Here is a 9,415-nt window from a genome sequence, read left to right on the forward strand (position 1 = left end):
TATGTAGTGGCCGTCTGCGAGACAGCGAGACACAGCGAAACCCAGCCCGAACACACACACCCGCAGCCTGGCTGGGAGTTTGTGTGTGTGCTCACACACCGACTCACAGCCTCGCCGCGTCCATTTGGGTATGGGCACGTCACAGTTCCCAAGAAGCAAACAACGGTAAAAGAGAGATCTCCAACGAGGCGCTCTGGGGCAGCATAGACAGGTCTTTTCTGTGTTAGAGTTTTACTCCCTACAGAGTGTACTTTGAGGGTTTGTGACTCTGCAGACCGTGTACATGCAGAAAAAGCTACATAACACACAAGGGGACGGGTAATAACCAGAAAAGCATGACATGGGCCCTTTAACTCATGTGGATCTACTGAATTGTGATATTTTTTAAAAACTGGTTTCCTTTGTTTTGCTGAAATCAGATTACATTATTCATCACAAGATATGGAGGAACAAAAGGGTTATGTTTATTTACATCCATAATACTACCCATAATATATTATTTTGTTTCGTTTCCGGTTTAACAGTTTTATCGTTGTGTATTCTGCACAGTGGGACCTTTCCTGAGACTCCCTCATTCAAGCTCACCTGGAATCCTGTGGCTTTAGTGTAAGGGGTTTTGTCACCCCATAAACAAACAAGCACACTTACCCTAAAGTGCTGATAAATCCACTGGTGGAGCCCTCGGCATAAAGGGAACAAACGTCCCCAATATGGAGGAAACTGGACATCTTGTCCGACATGTTTCCTCAGGTGTGACTGCTCCTGCAAAAGATGTACACCAAAGGTCTTTAAAGCAGTCAGTACAGAAAGTGGTGCTCTATCAAACATCATTATTCAATGTTTCCCTCAGCTAGTCAATTAGGTCAACAACAGAAAATGAACCACTCAATCGGAATGCGTTGTCCATCTTTCATTTAGGTCTTCAATGTAGATACTAATCATTGATATGTTACAGGATGATATGCCTGAGGGTTCACTTTGTAAGAAGATGATTCAAAGTTATGTTTACAGCGGGGAATCCTTCATAGCTTCTAGGACACTGACTTTGCTTCTGATGGTATTTTCTGTCCAGACCATCTGATTATTTCTAAGCCCATCCTCAGAGCACCACCTACTGTAAGACTACGAGTAACAATTGCAAGAAGAACATCAACTTTAACTCAAAACAATTTACACAAGACATTAACATCTTAGCTGTGAATCTAATTACACTGGTTACTGTTTCAAATTAAAGTGTATACTCAAAAAAGACAAATACCATATATGAGTAAATGTAAACTGCTTAACTTTCAGCTTATTCAAGTTGGACATATCAGTATGAAACACATGCACATCATTATTTGAAATGTAACATTGCAAAACACCTTGCTGCCAAGAAAACTACATTTGGGTTTCTCTGTACACTGAGCTATTTAATATTAACTGTGTCGAATCAATAGGCCTACATGTACTCTGCATCTTAAATGTAGGTTACACCATCCTTTAGTTTGTGTCCAGGTTGACATACAACCAAGACCACTTAACACCACTTAAAGAGGTCAAGTGGTCAATAATAATAATAATAATAATAATAATAATGTGTTCTCAATCAAAAATAAACACCCAATTTGAGCATAGTTTAAGCCTGCAATTTGGCATACAATTAGTTTGCAGCCCTGTTATATCAGAAAAAAGGCTAATTAAAAAAGGAAGAAAGCCTAAAGTATGCAATGTTTTCCTAAATACATGATACTTTTGTGATTTCGTTTTGTCCATAAGAAGCTGAAGGTCATATTTACCCAGATTCAGATGTTCCACACGAACAACTGAGACACATGCACTACATAAAGTTTGTAGTAGAGCCCCTTGCCACACAATGTAATGACATTTAAACGCTTTGAGACAGTGTTTCCTGAGATGCCAAATGAGACACAAACATGTTTCTGCTAGCTAAAACTAAATGTCAAAACGCCTAATTTCGTATTGCTCGACCTGCAACATAAAAACAGCAACAAATGAGCGCGTGGGCTCACTTCCTTGACAGGGATGCTCTCAGCTCAGTGACAAAATGAACAATGCCCGAGCTGGAAAACGACATAATGACTGTACCTGGCAGAAATGAAGGCGTCAAAGATGGACGGAGAGAGAACCGTGAGAAGAAGTGGGTCAGCACAGGATAATTTCCACCGCGCTATCCTCGGTTAAGTCCATGGTAGTGAAAGTCCAGGTGAGAGCAGGCTGAGCGGCGTTATCTCTGCTGAATGCGTCCTCGGCAACAATCTGCTTCTTACCTCCTCCACATGTCACCCAGGAAACGCCCCTTTCGTTACTATTTATACTGCCGCCCAGCTGTCTGGGTAATGTAGTTCTTTAGGACATGTAAACTGCTGTAACACACAGTACTGTAACTAATAATGCAAAATAAAAAAGCATTGCTGATGGAAACAATCATTTTTGTTTAAATCTGATTTATTTTATGAAATTATTTATTAGCATACACACTCACTAAAACACATAAAGGACAAGATTATGCAAATCAAATGCATGGGTCATTTGCAAGTTGCTGAGGTTATTTATTTATTCATTTTGTTGTTTATACTGCCGCACAGCTCTCTGGGTAATGTAGGTATTTAGGCATTTAAACTTCTGTCATTATGCAGTCCTGATAATTAATACCTAATTAATAAAAAGGCATTGCTAAGGCTACTTTATTAATTCATAGGATGAGACAAAACAACAAAGGTTATCCTCCTAATTGCAAATATGGGGTATTTGCAAGTTGCTAGGCAATTAGATTTATGAAATGTGTTTTATTGACCATGTATGTGAAGGATGTATACATAGACATATATATTTTTGAAATTGGAGCGAGCCATCATCCAGTGTTTAAACTATTACTTTTCCTAAATGACCAATCATTAGCTTAAGCTGTAGCCTATTTTGTGTCTATTGATAATTATCAAATGTTTGCATGTTAACACTAAGATAGTGAGGTGACTACATGATATCAAATAATTGCGATAGAAAATAATAGACGCCTCTGTTAGATCATGAGCAGCATGTCCACTACTAAGTGCTAATCACATGTTGTGGGCCATGGAGAAAATGTCTCTGAATGACCTATCCCGTGTGACTAGAGGTTTTTATGTCTACATTATTTCATGCATATGGTGTCATCAACAGAAGCTCAATCACACTGCCTCACAAAGAGGGGGTCATGCTGTGCATGTCAAAGTGTGAAAGGACACGAGATAAAGACTTCCGTTGTGTGTGCAGGCTCCTGTCAGAAACACTGATTCACCCACTGGCAGTCTGACTTCCAGGATTGTGTGTTTATTGTTTCCTATAGTTCCTCTTTTTACAGATATTTCAGGTTCTATGCAAACAGTATCTATCTGTTTTTCTCATGGGTTTTTAAGTCTGGAATGTAGGCTTTGGTAAAGCTCACTACTTTGAGTGATCTGATTTGTTTGCTCTTGACCCAATAAAATCACAGTGTGACATTTTCAGCGACTGGAATTGGAACAGACTCTTGTACTGGAACATTCAGAAGCTTTGTACAAAACTAAACTCCCAGCTAACTTGCAATATGAACAAAATAAATTGTAGGCACACTGTCCTCACAGTGTTATTCTTCCAAAACAAAGGGGGACTTGCCTCCAATTTCTCCACAAAATTATTGCATTTGAACATGTGCAAAAGCATACCTTGTTCCTGTGACTGATTGCACCATAAATGAGCAAAAATCAGCCTCAGGAAGAGATAGAGCCCTTTCATCCCTTAAGTGGGCCGAGTGGCTATAACCAAACCCATCGATGAGCTGTTAGTCGGGTTTCTTGCAGATTCTGGAGGGACGATAAGAGTGGACTAAGTGGAGCTTCACAAAAGGCCATAAAAGTGTTTTCCTCTTTTTATACATTCCACATCGGCTTTCACCCGGCACAGTGAGGGCTTTGAGATGTTAATGGCCGCAAATTGCTATGTTTTACAAAGAAGCGAAGCAAGTCTTCCACACTGTGATTCATGTACTAATGTAATGCATTCCTGACAATGATGTAAGGCCCAGAGGTTGTATGATGCTGTGGGGGAAAAACACTTGTTACCATTGTTAGAGTTTTTTACTATAATTGTTTTATTTAAATAAATTGAATATAGATAATGTCTTAATGACACATGTATGATAATATGCCTCTGCTATTTAAGCTTTTGTACAGTTAAAGTAAGAGATTCCCTATACACATTTTGAGTATAACTCATTTGTTAAAACACTGAGAAAAACCAAAATGTTGTTTAAAGTTAAAGATAATTTTGTGTGAAAATCATTTTTTATTTGTTTTTATTTTCTATTGATATCGAGATAGTATTGTTATCTGGAATTATTTTCGCCGCGATTACTTTTTTGTGAACATCTGATATAGTGACAGTCCTAACATCCACATAGATAATTTTTTCAGTTGTTTGTTCATTTGTTTATCTGTTTATCAGCAGGAGTAAAGAAAACAATACTGATCCAAAAGTCTGATATTTCCATTGAACTCAGTGAAAGTGTGTCTAAGAGTTGGCCACATTTTGTTTGAGTGGATATGTGCGATTTGGGGAGAAACATTGGAGTTACCTTCCAGTGTGCAGACATGGCCACTGGTTCCTTGTTGCTGCGAAAGTGGAATCGTGACAGGTCTACATCATGGACTCCCTGCAAAAGAGCGGCAGTTCTTCTTGCACTGAGAGGTATATTTACTCCTATTGATAATCAGTAAAGCCAATGACACATTTTCACTAATGTTAGTCTTTTGATTAATGAATTAATATTATTTTAGTTATTAATTGGAAACGTCAAGAAGGAGAGAGGCGCTTCAACAGGGGAGTGTCTGGATGGATGGACCCTACAAAAAGTCCCGGTTGGCAAAAATGTTATGCTGATGGAAAGTACTGTTTTTAAAAGCACAGATTTTAAAAGTGCATTTTTATTGAGTCAATTTGTTTGTTTGTGGGTTCAACTCAAAGCCACACAAGGTTGGGGCATGAAATGATTTGTAAAATGAATTTCTACTGTATATTGTAAATACATGTCTAATTGTGTCTTTCAGAATGCTGAAGCCCTGCTAAAAGACGCAGCTCCTGCCAGTGTCCAGCAGGACAAGAGCCTCAGGGTATATATTAAATAGACTGTTTGGGGCAGAATTACATAATTGATTTTTTAGTCACTGTTTACTGTTGTGGTATTTTGTAAATAAACATACTAAAATGCATCACGTCTCATAACTTCACTCAGACTGTTGTGGCAGATTAATTAATCCCCTTTCATCAGGGGGGTCTGTGGGACATTTATTACCTAACAGCCATGTTCACAATATAGCACAGGTGTTTTTTGTCCCTGATGTTCAGGTAACCTTACCAAGCCATTGTAGAAAGAGCAAGAAGAGATGCATACAGTACAACACCCGGGTGTAAATAGCTACAGTGCTTAAGATAAGATGTGCCTTTATACATCCACCATGAATTACAAGTTGACGCAGCAGCACAAGGGAATGAAGTTATCAAAGAAACATTTTCATAAATACCTATACATCCAAAATAGTATGTGTAGCCCTGGTGTAAATAGCATTGTTACGGAGTGGACACCCGGGTGTAAATAGCATTGTTAACTACAGACAAAATATATGAACACTTTCATATAAGTTATGGTTTGTTTGTCTGTGTGTTCGTCTGTAGTTTATTAGAATAATGTGGCGTATACACAAAGTCTTTTATCCACTCTCCCCTCTTGCTGGTAATGCAATAAGTCATACAATTATATTACAAATTATATCAAAAGCACTCATGTAAAAACCAACTATGCCACTCCCTTTGATAAGTCATAATGAATGCAAAAGGAAGGATGGAGCAGAAGTGCTTTGTCTCTGACACAAATTTCTAAAAGCAATTATGTCAGAGTCATGACATTACAATATGTAAGACGCTAATCTTTATTCCACTGAAAGCATTTCCAGGCTTTGGTTAAATTTGACATAAAGTGAGAATGAAAACACATCACTGAGTACTCAGTTGTCATGGACACAGTGTACAGACAAACACATCAAACACATGGTTTGTATATTTACAAAACTGAAACTAACTGTAGCTGTGATGAATTTGACGCCAGACATGGTTGCATTTATGGCTTGACAAGCGCAATCTGTCATTATTCTCTTGGTATTTTAGTCATTATAGTACCTGTGCTACCAGAGGGGTTCATGACTGCATCTGATCTGTTGTTCAACATACAGTACGGGTCATACAAAAGGGAAAGGTTTGGCAGGAGGGAGCGATGATTCATCCCAATTGGTAATCTGACCTGTAACTGACTTTGAGACATGGGCTCCGTTTTTCTAACACAATTAACACATGGCTAACCCTCACAGTCAAACAGCATCTGCATGTACTGTAAGGAATGCATCAGATTCAGAGAGATGACAAAATGCAGCCACCATCTGTGTGGGTGCACAGATTTTGAGATTCATAGTCGTACAAGTGTTCGTGAGTATTCTCGTGCGCAGATTCAGGCCTTCCCTGTGCGGCGATGTGTGGGCACAATGGTCGGCAGTTTTCTCGTCTGAGGCTCCCAATAGTCCTCTGTGTCTGTGGGCCCTGCCTGTAAACTAATCCTGGCATTCATCAGACATGTCAGAGTGGAGCTAAATATATTAGGAACAAAGAGTCTCATTATTCCTCTCAGAAGGAATATTCAATCTTGCTTTCATGTCAGAGAGCCAGGTCTGTCGATGAACATTATGGCGGCTGAGAAAAAAATCATAAATTCTCAATGAAAAATAGAGGAATATTCTCTGGGCTTAGAGTACATAGAGTACACGTTTATGAGATTTGGGGTCCTTTTTTCAAAATAAGATATCCAAAAGGGTGTATTCAAAATAAATATAAAGAAATACGATTAATTGGATTATATTTACAGGAAGTATGAAACATGTTTCCTGTGTCCCTCAATAAATTATGGAAAATATATAATAAATAATTCCTGATTATGACTGATACATTGTTGTGCACCGTCAAAAGTGCTAAATCAGTCATGTCTCATGTTTCTTGTATTGTCTTTCACTTCCTGTTTTGTTTTGTCACGTCTCATTTCAGGTCCCTTGACTCTCTCTCCCGCGCTCATCAGCACCAGCCCCGCCCCTAATTGTTTTCACCTGTGCCCAGTTATCTCCTGTTTATATTCTCCTGTTTCCCTTTGTTGTCAGTTCGTCTTGTCCTGTCCTCATGCCAGAACTCTGCTCATCAGCATTTGCTTATCTTTTGTAAGTTTTGTTCCTAACGAACGTTTTGAGCGTTTTTTGTTGAGCCTTATTGAAGCTCTTTATTTTTGTCACCTCGCAAAGAGTGTTTTTCTTTTAGTATATCCTTTTTGGCAAATAAAAGTATATTGCTTATACTTTACCTCTGGCTCCCGGGTCGTGCATTTGAGTCCTTTTTCCCTTGTGAATCCAAGTTTGTAACACACATTTGAATGAAGGACATTTGTGACTTTGTATACTATTGCACCTCAGCCTCAGAGTTTTGTCTGACAAACATATGACCTAATTAAATCAGAGAATATCCAAATGTCTTCTTTTAAGGTGTTTTATTATTTGCTTTAAACACCAGCATTTCTACTTCTCTGTCTCTAATTTGTAATTTCTTTCCTACACCTGCCACGCTATTTTTGACATGTATGTTGCTGCTACTTTATAAAAGAGAGGTCCCACTTCCTGACTTTTTGCTGCAAGACAACAGGTATTGGTACAGCACCCTAATATGAGATAGAGATCTACTTCACTAAAAATAAAAGACAATTATGCTGGTGTAATGGCCTGCATATTCCCAGTGGAAATAGTCTGATTAGAACAGCTGCAGAGATATTCTAATTGGCCTTGTCATTTTGTGGTACAGTACAACTTGTTACCCTTTGAAGGAAAAATAATAAGTTCCACATTTTGTTCTGCATTAATTGGACCTTGATTGCGAATTATGGTGATAACATTAATGATAATGTTCCCTATGCACATGGTTTCCAGTTATTCATTTTCTTTCAGGCTCTACAACAAGCTGTATTAAAACAAAAGTGATTGAATATCCCATATAAACACTGTGCACGGAGATGAGGATCACTTCAGCACATCCCCTTGGTTACGGCATAATCAATATGCCAGAGCGTACACAAATGGCTGGGGAAATTATCTGCCAGTTGTTTTGATTTGTGCAGATAAATGCAAGAGGAGTTCTTTCTTAAACACGTTCCTGTTGGAGCTAATCCCACTGAAGAGTGATATCCAAGGAGGTGGTGGTGTGAAGTCACCTTTTTGACCTACAGGACATGTTTTGTAAGCTGCTTTAACTGCGGGTAATCCATCGGGTTCATTAGGTTTGGACGACTTCTGGCCTAACTTTCACTACCTAGTTATCTAAACCAGTTTGTGTACAATGTCTTTTTTTAAAGTTCATGGCAAATATGAAGAAATTAACGAGAATTTGTCTGACTTTTTGCACTTTTAATTGTTAAAAAAATATCACATAATCAACTGTAGCTGCTTCAATTAGCATGAGCTTATTTAAAGTAGACCTATCATGCTATATTTGAAACATATATTGTAGGGACATACCTATTTAAAACATGTCTTTGAAGTTTTCTTTCAAAATACCAAACAGATCACCCATTGTAGCCATCCCTCATACTGCTCAAACCCCTCTTTTGAAGCCCTGTTAGAGAAACGCAGATTTTGGGTCCTTAGCTTGAAAAAAAAAGAAGAGGAGGCGGAGCTAATGCCTGATCAGAATTCTACCGGAGATAAAGTTAAATTCTGCTGTGATAAAACGCCATCCTGTTCTAAACCACATCAAAGATTATTTCTGAAATAGTCTGGAGCTCAAATGCTTTTTCTCTTGCAGGTTTATCACAAGGTGAGTTCTTTTTTTATTTCCTGCTTTTTAAACACATGTACTCTTCAGTACAGGTTAGCTCTGAGTGTTAGCGAGGCTTGCTAATGTAAACAAAGACGAGATTACGTCCAAAACACGTCAGGCATTGTTTCTGATAGCAACTTTCCTACACTTTACTGGCTCTCGGGCTCTTCCGACGTAGTTGTAACCGCTCGAGGTGGTATAGGTTGGTATTTGTAGGGGTAAGCGAAATACTTGCTCAAGTCGCGATGTTGATGCAGTGTCGTTGGAGTAGACCGTAGTATATGTGAAAAGCGAGTCAAGGTTTTTGCCCTAAATTCAAGTGGTATAATATCGTTTTACGAGGAAACAACTATGTAATATTTTTATACTAGGGGACCCATTCCTGAGTGTTTCACAGGCTTATAGGATTTTGCCTCCCTAGTATCCGATAGTTAAATACACGTCCGTACTCCTGTAATGTTTTACACCGCCGATTGCAATTTGAGGTCCTTTGCAAGCCGGT

This window comes from Notothenia coriiceps, unplaced genomic scaffold, assembly GCF_000735185.1.
Source record: "Notothenia coriiceps isolate Sejong01 unplaced genomic scaffold, NC01 NC01_scaffold00006962, whole genome shotgun sequence".
Taxonomy (NCBI): domain Eukaryota; kingdom Metazoa; phylum Chordata; class Actinopteri; order Perciformes; family Nototheniidae; genus Notothenia; species Notothenia coriiceps.